The following is a 12,392-nucleotide window of genomic DNA, read 5'->3' as shown; positions in this document are numbered from 1 at the left end:
TGATTATGGCAAATCTGTGTAAAGCTGAGAACATCTCCATGTTCCCCAGAGTAGCTTGCTAATCAAAACTCTCCCACACTAAACAGGAACGATCAGAAGAAAATTAATGATAACTTAAAATATATGAAGTGCTTTTCAACTAAAGATCTCTAAGCGCTTTAAAAATGTGGATAAGTGTCATTATCCTCATACGAGAGAGATAAGGTGGGTGAGGTTGTATCTTTTATTGGACCACCTTCTGTTGGTGAGAGAGACAAGTTTTAGAGCCACACAGAGTTATTCTTCAGGTCTGGAAAAGGAACTCCCAGTGTCACAGCAAAATGGAAGATGGAACAGATTGTTTAGCATATGTAGTTAGCACATATTTTAAGGGGCCATTCAAAGAAGAGTGGCCCATTAACACCTCTCCAGTCATAGGACAAAAAAAAGGGGGATAGTGGGTCACAGATTGTTGTAATAAGCCATAAATCCAGTGTCTCTGTTCAGTCCATGACTTTTGGTGTCTAGCAGAGTAATGAATTTAAGCTCCCAGGCTTATCTTTTGAAAGTGTTGTGAAGGTTTCCTTTGAGGATGAGGACTGAGAAGTCAGATATAGAGTGATCACTTTGTGACAGGCGTTCACCCACAGGCACTAGGGTGTTTTGGTCTTTTATAATTTTCTATGTGAGTTCATTCAAGAGCATAGTGATTGGTTTTACCCACATAGTTGTTATTGGGGCATGTAGTGCACTGGATGAGGTATACCACATTGTGATAGGTATGTGTAGGACCCATGGATGTTGAAAGGTGTGTTGTGGGTAGGGTTGCCAGGTTTTCGACTGGAACACCCAGTTGAAAAGGGACCCTGGTGCTTCTGATTAGCACCGCTGACCAGGCTGTTAAAAGTCCAGCTGCGGTGCAGCTTGGCTGACAGGCTTCCCTGCTCAGCTCTGCATGGCTCCCGGAAGCAGCGACATGTGTCTCCAGCCAATGGGAGCTGCAGGGCAGCGCCTGCAGGTGGGAGCAGTGTGCAGTGCCTCCCTGGCCACCCCTCCACCTAGGAGCTGGAGGGACAGGTCGCCACTTCCAGGAGCTGCCTGAGATAAGTGCTGCCCAGAGCCCACACCCCTCACCTCTTCTCGCACTCAAACTCTCTACTGTAGCACGTACCCCAACTCCCTGCCACAGCCCAGAGCCCCTCCCACATTCTGAACCCCTTGGCCAACCCCCCCCCCAGCCTGGAGTCCCCTCCTATACCCCACACCCCAAGCTGGAGCCAGCACCCCAACCCCTGTACCAGCCCGGTGAAAATGGGGTAGTGAGCGAGGGTGGGGCGATGGAGGGAGGAAGGATGGTGTGAATGAGGACGGGGCCTCGGAGAAGGGGCAGGGCCTCAGGGAAGGGGTTGGGCGGGGGCAGGACAAGGGTGTTCGGTTTTCTGCAATTAGAAAGTTAGCAATTCTAGTTGTGGGGGTTGCTGATCATTGTAGCAGTGGAAATATGTCTGTAGGTTTTGGATCTGTTGTTCTGACAGGGTCTGCTGATGCTTTGAGTTGGTGTGTCCTGCTCTGAGGGGATCTTGCTTCTAATAATGAGCGTGGAGAAATTGAGGGATTGTTTGAAAGCCCGAAAGGGGGAGGAGGAGGAGGTCATGAAAGATTTCTTTCAGGTCGGGGTGAAATCTTTCCCTAAGAAAGCAAAGGCTGAACTGCTGTGGATTTACAGAGTGAATAAATGTACATATCGCATATTTCATAGCAGTATGCAAATGTTGATATTGTCTTTTGGCACAGATGGATAATGAATGGTCTAAGTTAATTTGCAAAAACAAATCCTTGGTGTCTATCCATAAATATTTTAGTCAGGAGTTTTACAGGGATAATATGTTTGGTAAATGCATCTAATTTTAAAATGATTGAACAAGTCAGCTGCTAGCAAATGAAGCACATAAAAAGCAGCCAGGGAAAGAGAGTACGCAATTCTGGAAGGCTGCAAAACATAGGTGCATTAACTTTATTAAAGTACGTCATCACATGATGTACCTCCTAGCAATTTATCCAATTTGTCTGGGAGACAAGAACAGAAATACTTGGTCCCTATAGAGTGTCTGACTCGGTCATAAAGTCACTTTTGGTTAACTGAAGGAAATTATATTATCTTGATCCTCTAAGTCAGCCCTCTTCTAAGAACTTAATATAATTATTATTTGTATTTTGGTAGGACCTAGGGACCAACTGAGAACAGGGCCCCATTTCACTAGGCACTGTACAAAGTAATAGACAGTGTCTACCCCCAAAAAGCTCAAAATCTAAATAGACAAGACAAACCAAGGGGAGGGGAAAGGGATGCAACATACAAGTAGAGGAACAGAGTGATGGCTGGCAAATGTCATGTTAGGGCCACTATTTTGGGGAGAGAAGGTTGGTGGGGCTAGGTTTTTTTTGTCTTTTTCTTTTTAATTCTTTGGGTGGAGGATTAGTAAGGGAAGATTAGCTAAACAGAAAGGCAAAGGAAAGGAGGAAGGAGGCTTAGGAAGAGGAGAAGAAGGAAGGAAGGAGGGGAGCACTCAGGGCAGGTAAAGTAAGACTGAGATGAAGAGACTGTGGGTGGGGGGCTGGAACAAACAGTCAACGTCCAGAGCAAAAACTGGTGAAAACAGTCTAATAACATCATCAATATCCAACAGTTCCTTCTACGGAACCTGCTGCCACTGCTTCTGTGTCTGCTCCTGCCAGCCATTGTTTCTCTGACCCTTGGCAGCTGGCTTCTGCCTAGAATTTCTTTCTTCCCACAGCCCATATGACTTAGGAAAGGGGGATGCAACATGGGTCCTAGTGCTCCCAGAGGAAAGTGAGGGCCATTCTTGCACAGAGCTAGACAATGGAGCAGAGGGGTGCTACCAGCTATCTTTCACTCTCCTTTCTCCCATCCCCAAAGTTGTAATACCTATTAAAGCTGATTATTTGTCTGCTTCTCTTTTAATGGGAGTGGCATGTGCAGAGGGCTTGCAAGAGCCTATGATAGCATCTCATCAGAATGTAGCTCCTGATCAGAGCTGAGCATGCTATTCAATGAACAGGTTATTCAGTTATGAATTACTACTTAATGTTTATGCTGTGTTAGTGCTTAGAAGCCTAATCAGAATCAGGGCCCCATTATGTCAGTGTTGTAGAAATACATGAGAAGATATGATTGCTACACCCAACGGATTTATAAGAAAACATGAGACATGAAGGACTGAGGAGATGGAAATTGTATATATAAATAAAATATATGTGGGTATAATTTTATACACATATAAACATTTGAAATAGGTGTATATAAGTATCAGATATCCTCATTTGCCCCTCAACATAGATGTTAAGTAGTATGGGGGTTACAGCAGACATGGGTAATCAATCAATGAATTAAGCCCATATTTCTATTTGTGAGTTAACTACAAAGAGATGACTTCTTCTCATCCCAAAGCATCTTTAGAGATTTGGGGAGCAATACAATATCACTATTCATTCCTTTAAGCCCAGCCAGATCATGTCTTTTTTGTACAATGTCCCACCGTTTAGTCAGTGGTCGGCCTTTAGGTCTGACTGATCTTTGTTGCATTTTCATTATTTTCTTTAGCATCCTATCATCTGTTTGTTTTCTACATTCTCCCCACCATTGTAATCTTTTTCATTGCAGCCAATCCTGTACCATGATTTCCATCCTACTCTGCTTCTAACTTCTTCATTTGTCTTCAAATCATTTCACATTCTACCTGCCATCTTTCGAAAAATTCTTATCTCTACCACCTCCAGTCTTCTGATGTTTGTTTCATCTAATGCAGCTGCTTTCAGTCCATACAATAATACTGTTAGTACACTGGTTTGATAAATTTTCACTTTGGTACCAAACAAAGGATTTTATCAGTCCATAATTTCATCAATTCCTGTACAGTACTTGTAGCTAAAGCACATCTCCTTTTAACCTCATTCTTGATGGAACTGTCGGCACTGATCAAGCTTCCTAGATACTCATAAGATTTTACTTGTTCTACAACTTTGCTGCTGCATTTCAACACTTTTCCAAGATACATCCACTTTGTCCTCTTGGCATTTATTGTAAATCCAGGTTGACTACAGCAATGTTCCAAGGTAGTGAAGAGTATCATTATTAATTCAAACATGTCTGCCACTCACACAACATCATCTGTATAAATTGAAAAGCAAAACTCTAGATCGCCCAATGTCACGCCCTTCAACTTGTCTACCATTTTTAACATCCAATTTAAGAATATGATGAAAAGTGATGGTGATTCCATATACCATTTCTTACGCCAAACTTGGACTTGAATCAGTTGCTTAATTTTCCACCAATCTCTGCAGAGACTTAGATTTTTATAAATAAATTTGTTATTAAGAATTATCCAACAAACACGAGCATTTCATAAGCAGAATTATTGGTGCAGAAAATGTTTATGGATGTCTGGTGGAGCAGAGGCATGTGGGATGATGTAATATGAAATAAGTTTTGAGATGTAGGCACGGTGGAGTAATGTAGGGCCTAGAAGATGAGAATGAGCTGTTTGATAGTTGTATAATTTGAAAGCCATACACAAAATTCCCATTGACTTCAATCAGAGAACCTGAGCAAGCATTGCAAGATTGGGTCCAAGATGAATAAAAGAAAAATATTTAAAAATCTAATATGATACAAATATGTAGAATATATGGTATTTGTACTGTATTTCAATGTATTCAACATTAGTCAATATCTAGTTCAATATTGCTTATGTATATATGCACAGTGTGTTCCTTTAAATAGATATCTGTGTTTATATAGATCAGGCCTGCACAACATACGGCCCGCGGGCTCACTGTGCGGCCTGTGGGGGGATTCCAAACCCCACGCACACAAAGTCCCGAGGCTGGCGTGGCGGCGCTTCCTGGGGCAGCTCCCGGTGGTGTGCCTACCCGCCGACAGGAGCCAGCAATGCGGGCGGCTGAGTCCAGCCAATCAGAGCTGCAGGGGTGGGGCTTTCAGGTTCCCCCTCCACCCCCCCCCAACGCCGGCGCCGGCACAAGGATATTTTTGCACCCTTGCGCGCCAAGCGGGACACGGGGATGGAGCCCTTGCGCGCCGCCGCTCCTCCACCCCCCCCCGCCCCAAGCGGGACACGGGGATGGAGCCCTCGCACGCTGCCGCCCCCCCCCGCCCCAAGCGGGATACGGGAATGGAGCCCTCGCGCACCGCCGCTCCTCCACCCCCCCGCCCCAAGCGGGATATGGAGCCCGCGCGTGGCGCCGCACCCCCCAGGCCTCAAGCAGGACACAGAGCCCTCGCGTGCCGCTGCCCCTCCCCACTGCCCCAAGCGGGACACGTGGGGGGAGCCCTCGCCCCCCCCAGCAGGACACGGGGCTCAGCCACCGCCCCCATCCTGAGCGCTTTTTGGCCCTCCTGCCCCCGGGCCTCCTGCCCCATCCAACCCCCCGCGTTCCTTGATGCCGCCCCCCCGGGACCCCTGCCCCATCCACCCCCTTCCCTGTCCCCTGACTGCCCTCCGCCGCCCCATCCAACTCCTCTCCTGATTCCCTATCCAACCACTCCTTCTCCCTGTCCCATGACCACCCTTGGAACCCCTGCCCCTGACTGCCTCCCACCGCCCCATCCAACCCCTGCTCCTTCCTGACTGCCCCTCGGGACCCTTGCCCCCATTCAATCCCGCTGTTCCCTGCCATCTGACCGCCCCGACCGCATCCACCCCCTTCTCACCCCCTGAACTCCCCTAAACTCCCCTGCCCTCTATCCAACACCCCCTCCCTGTTCCCTTACCGCGCTGCCTGGAGGTGGCTGGAGCTGGGCCACGCCACCACCGCGCAGTGCCTGGTGCACCGGATCAGGCTGAGCTTGCAGCCCCCCCGCTTCCCACGAATCAGCTGTTCGCGCAGGAAGCCTGGGAGGGCTGAGAAGCAAGCGGCGGCTTCGCGCTCAGGCCCTGGGAGGCAGAGCAGAGGTGAGCTGGGGCGGGGAGCAGTTCCCCTGCGCGCCCCTCCCCCCGGGTTACCTGCTGTGACGCAGGCGGCTCCCCCCACCCCAGCTCACCTCCGTTCCGTCTCCGCCTCCCTGGGCTTGAGCACGAAGCCACCGCTTGCTTCTCTGCCCTCCCAGGCTTCCCGCGCGAACAGCTGATTTGCAGGAAGCGGGGGGGGAGGGCGAGAAGTGGGGCAGAGTGTTCAGAGGCGGAGCGGAGGTGAGCTGGGGCCGGGGAGTGGGGCGGAGAGCTGGAGCACCCATGGGGTCGGCTTCTAAGGCGCCACTTTTGGATAATGTGCTCAGGGGGAGCAGCCGCTCCCTCTGCTCCCCCCCAGCTACGGTCCTGGTCACTTCAACTTACCAGTTGTTAAATTTAGAAGCCCTTTTAGAACCGGTTGTCCTGCGCAGGACAACTGGTTCTAAAAGGGCTTCTAAATTTAACAACTGGTTTCCGCGAACCGGCTCCTGCTCACCACTGGAGACTCCCCTTGCCGCTCTCACCCTAGGAGCCAGAGACCTCCCAGCAGGGCTGGTGAGTGCAGCCAGAGAAGGGGGAAGGGTGTGGTGGAGTGAGTGTCTGGGAGATGTGCGGGGGGTGCTGGGCTGTGAGGGTGTGGAGGGCGCTGGGCAGTGGGGGAGGTTTGTGTGTTTTGGGGTGCTAGGCAGTGGGGGCCTGTTGGGGGGTGCTGGGCAGTGAGGGAGATCTGTGTGTGTCAGGGCACTGGGGGTCTGTGTGGGGCATTGTTTAGTTGTGGTGGCGGGTCTGTGGGCACTGGGAGGGAGGGAGGAGAAATCTGTGTGTATTGGGAAACTAGCGAGTGGGGGGTTCTATGTGGGGTGCTGATGTGTATTAAGAGTTACCAGCTGGATTGAGGACTGATAGATCTGGACAGAGTTTATATTGAATGGGCAAATGAAAAAGATCGCAGGGAAAAACAGTAAGGTTAGTTTAGCCGTCTTTGACATTTCGACCAATAAGGAAATTAAAATGCATTTGTAATTACATATCTTATTCTTGGCTGATAATCATTTATTGATATTTTTTAGGAAAATTTTCAATTTAAAACACAAATTTTTGTTTTTCTTTTTTTACTTATGATGTCTATCTGAAAAACCATATAAATTGACACAAATTGCAAATTAAAACTTTTTAAATGTATAAGCATTTTACTCACTTGGGCGCATTTGCCTCATGGCACACAAATTTGAACTCTGCTTCAAAAATTTGCACAGAAGAAATTTTTCTTTTACCTTAATTATACTATCTTAGGAGCCCGCTATAACATAGTACCAAGGTTCAATACAAAGTCATATAAAAGTTATACAAAAATGCATAATGCAGAGATTTATCTACAACTGCATTGATTGACTGCTGTGTGCAGTAATATAGTGACCCCTGGACCTACAGGCTTCCACACACCGTCAGTGCCTTGCTAGTGTGCCATGAGCCATGAGATATCTCTTCTCTTTGTGTGTGACTGTGAGTGTTTCCCTTGTGTGTGAATTTATTCAACAAAATCTTGAGCTTCATAATGGATACCATGAGTGAAAAGAAAAAGAGAAAAATAGAATCAGAGCACAGAGTTTTCAACACTGAATGGACGAATAAATACTTATGTACTATTTCTAAAGACAAAATACTGTGCCTCGTGTGTCGCGAAACATTAGCCGTTCTGAAAGAATACAACCTTCGGCGGCACTTTGAAACTAAGCATCCCAATCTCGCCAAATTGAGCCCAAATGAAAAAATAATTAAAGCAGCCAGTTTAGCGAAAAACCTTAGTAGAGAACAGCAAATTTTCAAGAAAGTGAGCACAGAGAATGATACAGTTACTAAAGTAAGCTTTAAAATTTCTAAGGAAATTGCTGCTGCTGGGAAATGCTTTACAGAAGGCGAGTTATTAAAGAAGTGTATGTTGATTGCTGTATCTGAGTTATGTCCAGAAAAGAGGGGAATATTTGAGAATGTCAGTCTATCACGCATGGCTGTATGGAGAAGAATAGCTGACATTTCTACCAATTTAAGTGATCAGTTAAAGCAGAGAGTCAGTGAATTCTGCTTTTACTCCCTAGCTATGGATGAAAGCACCGATTTAAAAGACACCACACAACTTCTTATTTTTATTAGAGGTATTGATAAAAACTTTGAAATTACTGAAGAACTTGCTGGCATGTGCTCCATGACGGGTCGCACAACCGGAAAAGAAATCTCCAGTGAAGTGATAAAGTGCACGAATGATAAGTCGGGATTAGATTTCACAAACTTGGTGGCCATTTGTACTGATGGTGCTCCAGCTATGTGCCAAAAAAATGTTGGAGCAGTTACTCTTCTTGAAGAATTTATCGGGAGAGAAATAACCAAACATCACTGCATTATGCATCAGCAGGTTTTGTGTAGCAAAGTATTAAAATTTGAGCATGTAATGTCAGTGGTAGTTTCCATTGTAAACTACATCCATTCTAGAGGACTAAAACATAGGACATTTCGAGCCTTTCTTGAAGGGGTAGACACCGAGTGCAATGACTTAATCTACCATACAGAAGTGAGGTGGTTGAGTCGACGAAGAGTGCTCCAGCATTTTGTTGCTTTGAAAGAGGAGGTAGCAAAATTCCTAGAAAATGGGCCAATAAAATTCCCAGAGCTTGAATATGAGTCCTGGAATCAAGATCTCTTTTTCTTTTGTGATATTACAGCACACCTGAATGATCTCAACATTCAGCTTCAGGGAAAAAATCAACTTATATTTCAAATGTGTGCAGCAGTGAAAGCTTTCAAAATGAAATTGAAACTTTTCAGAAGTCAGCTGTCAAAAGGTGAAATGTGTCACTTTCCCACTTGTGCACAGCGTATCCCTCAGCACAAACACGCCGAGTTATGAGAAAAATACGCAAAGCACATCATTCTTTTGATTGAAGAATTTGACAGAAGACTTACTTTGTCTAAAGAAGACGACGTCCAGTTGAAGCTGATTGAAGATCCCTTTTCTGTGGCTCCAGAGGAAGTGCCACTAGATTTGCAGTTGGAGGTTATTGAACTTCAGTGTTCAGCAGTTTACCGAAATAAGCACAGAGAAAGCAGCTTGCGGGACTTCTACAAAATCTGGACAATGAAGTTGCACTGAAAACGTTCAGCATTTTTGGACGCACTTACATATGTGAACAAACATTTTCCATCATGAACATGAATAAAAACAAGCAATGTTCTTCTCTGACTGACGACCATTTGGAAGACATTATGAAAATATCCACTTCAAATATGACCCCCAAATGTGACAAGCTTGTTGCCGAAAAGAGATGTAATATTTCTCATTAAATTTGCAAGGTAATTATGAAAAGTACAAATGTTTTCTTTCAACGGAACAGATGTTTTTAATTTTTCCATGATTAATAAAAAAAAATTAAGATAATTTAAAAAATTGTTTGATTTAATTGAAAAATTCTTAATAAAGTATCACACACCCTCCCCCTGAAACTTTAGCTGTTTCAGCGGGGCGGTGCTGGGGAAGGAGGGTTTGTTTCCGTGGGGCTGGGCGGTGCGGGGGGGGGGGGGTTTCGGGGGGGCCGGGGGGTTTCGGCCCTCAGCTGTTTTCTTTGGAGTAATATGGCCCTCGCCGCTTTACGAGTTGTGCAGGCCTGATATAGATACATGTCATATACATACATTGTATATTGCAATGTATACATTTTCCTATTGATGATGGGATATGTAAGAGGCAATGTCAAACATATCATTAGATAATGGGCCAAATAGAGCCCTGCTATATAACTTCATTGACTCTGCCAAGGTTTTGTAGACAGAGATTTCTTTTCCAGGTGTCTTGCCGATGGGTCATGACCATATGCTCAAAAGGTCTAACTGGTGGCCATATTTGGGGTCAGGAAGGGAATTTCCCCTGGGTCAGATTGGCAGAGACCCTGGGGTTTCACCCTCCTTTGCAGCATGGGGCATGGGTCACTTGCTGGTTTGAACAAGAGTAAATGGTGGATTCTCTATAACCTGAAGTCTTTAAATCAAGATTTGAGAACGTCAGTAGCTCAGCCCAATGTTGTAGGCCTATTCCAGGAGGGGGTGGGTGAGGTTTTGTGGCCTGTGATGTGATCATCATGATGGTCCATTCTGGCCTTAAATTCTATGAGTGTAAGTTCAAGGAATGTATTTGGGATAGTGTTTCTTGAAATTATAATAGTGAAATATTTGTTCAGAATGACATATTGTAATTATTTGCTGAGTTTACTTTGGCTTGGAGATGTAGTGGTCCAACCTGCCTCATTCTCGTGCAGTGTCAGTAGCATTGTGTCTTTCCCTGAATGGCAGTCTACATCCCTGTTCCCCTTTTCCTGCTCTAAAACTAAATTAAAATATTTCTAGAAAAATACAATAAAGCTTGTATTCCATTTGATTAGACAATGTGACAACACAAATCAAAATCAAATACCAGACTATTGGCATTTACTAATCAAATAGAGTATCCTTTCAACATAATACTTCTAATACTTTCATATTAGAGAAAAATAGATATGAATACAATATGGTAATGAAGATACAATGAAATAAGGACTTACTGTATTACTCTTTGAATTCTACGATCAGCAGTTCCAATGAGATCTGTCATCTCATGTTAGTCGAGGGGAAAGGACAAGAATGGGAACGTTATAGTAAATTATATCTCCAATGTCATATTTATGTCAGTAATTTCCAGCAAATGTGCAGGTTTGATGGCCATTTCCCTTTGTTTCAGATGCATAATACAAATTATTAATTCCAAGCAATACATTGCTTAGGATTATTCCACTTATTAGATGGCTGAAATCACTTGACCTTTTGCCTCATGTCTCAGAACTGGAGGTGACTTTTGATAGACTTAAACCTGAGGACAGCAACTCAGATATTTGTCAGCATCAGCAACAGTTTAACACACATATCACAAGATTCAATGCCAATACACTCTGATATTTCCATTGGAATGTCTGAGCCAGTTTACAAATACCTGGAGCATTAACCTTTTGACCTAGGTTAAAGATGCCCCTGGGGTTCAGCTCACACCTGATGTATGTAATAATCTCAGATAGATAAATATCATTTTTGTTTAAACATTATTGTCTGTCACAGAACTTTTCTGAAAATTGTAGGGTGGGATTTTCCAAGAGGCTTTAAGGCACCCAACTCCCAATGCTTTTAAGTCTGATCGACTTTAGTTCCTTTGAAAATTTCAGCCAGAATGAACAATAAGGTAAAGAATTTTAATACTAGCAAAGAGCAGAGAAAAAGCTGATTCTACATAGAAGAACTCAAGCAGAATATTTTCTGAACTGTTTTTGCAAATATAGAGAACGGTGATTGCCCCATAATGAAAGGTCCAATCCCATGACACGCCAGCTGCTGCCAATAACAGTGATACAGTGCCAATGGACACAGAATCTCCATACAGTTTCCAGCCCTCAGTCAGTAGGAGAGAAAGAAGAGGGGAATAAAAGGATTATCTGAGATGATTTTTCCCTAACTCCCCAAGTGCTGAGGAGGGAGACAATTGTGTGTTCTGATTTCTTCACAGTGATCTTAGATCTGTCCCAAACTTTTATTTTGTGTCATAGTAGAGAGAGCACCTTGCATTAATCTCCACTTATTCTCCCAGGACATTGCTGGGCTCCAGAGGCAAGAACATCAATCTTCCATTAAGTAGAGCTGCCAGAATGAGAAGTCTTTAAAAAGAAGAATAGGGATATAGTCTCCCTCCTTTGCCATACCAAGGAAAAAATGAGCCATTTTTGTCACTTGTGTTTAAAATATTCTATATAGATCCAAAGTACACTACAAAAACACTGTCATGTAATAAAACATAAGCCTGTCTTGTGAATATGCCTTTCTTGTGCGAACAATAAAATGGCCTTACAGTGCTGATTATTGACAAGTATTATGCAGCTTTTAATCCATCATCTTGATTAACTATTTGTGCATTATTAGCTATACATAAGGCTAAGATTTTGTCAATTTTTAGTAAAAGTCATGGGCAAGATGTGGGCAATAAACAGTATATCACAGAAGCCTGAGCCTCTCAGCATGGGGCTAAAGTCATGGAGATCACATAAAATCACAGAATCCATGACCTCTCTGACCAACTTGTAACCTTAGCTCCTCATAAGCAGCCCTTCTGGCACCAGAATGCACACATTGTCACAATGTATTAAGTACTGAATACTTACCATATTAGATATCCTGAACTCTGGAAACCTACAGTGTATTCTGCTAATCTGTGGGTTTTAAAAACACACAACTATCAGCAGCAATTCCTAACTGCACATGTTTTTGATGTACGTTTGGCATATCTCACACCATGTAATATGTAGTATGTGCTTGCTTCCTTTGTCTTGGGCCTGTGTCTATATCGTTTTGTGCTTCCAG

The sequence above is a fragment of the Trachemys scripta genome, chromosome 5 (genome assembly GCF_013100865.1).
Source record: "Trachemys scripta elegans isolate TJP31775 chromosome 5, CAS_Tse_1.0, whole genome shotgun sequence".
Lineage (NCBI taxonomy): Eukaryota > Metazoa > Chordata > Testudines > Emydidae > Trachemys > Trachemys scripta.
Note: the sequence above shows the minus strand (reverse complement) of the source record.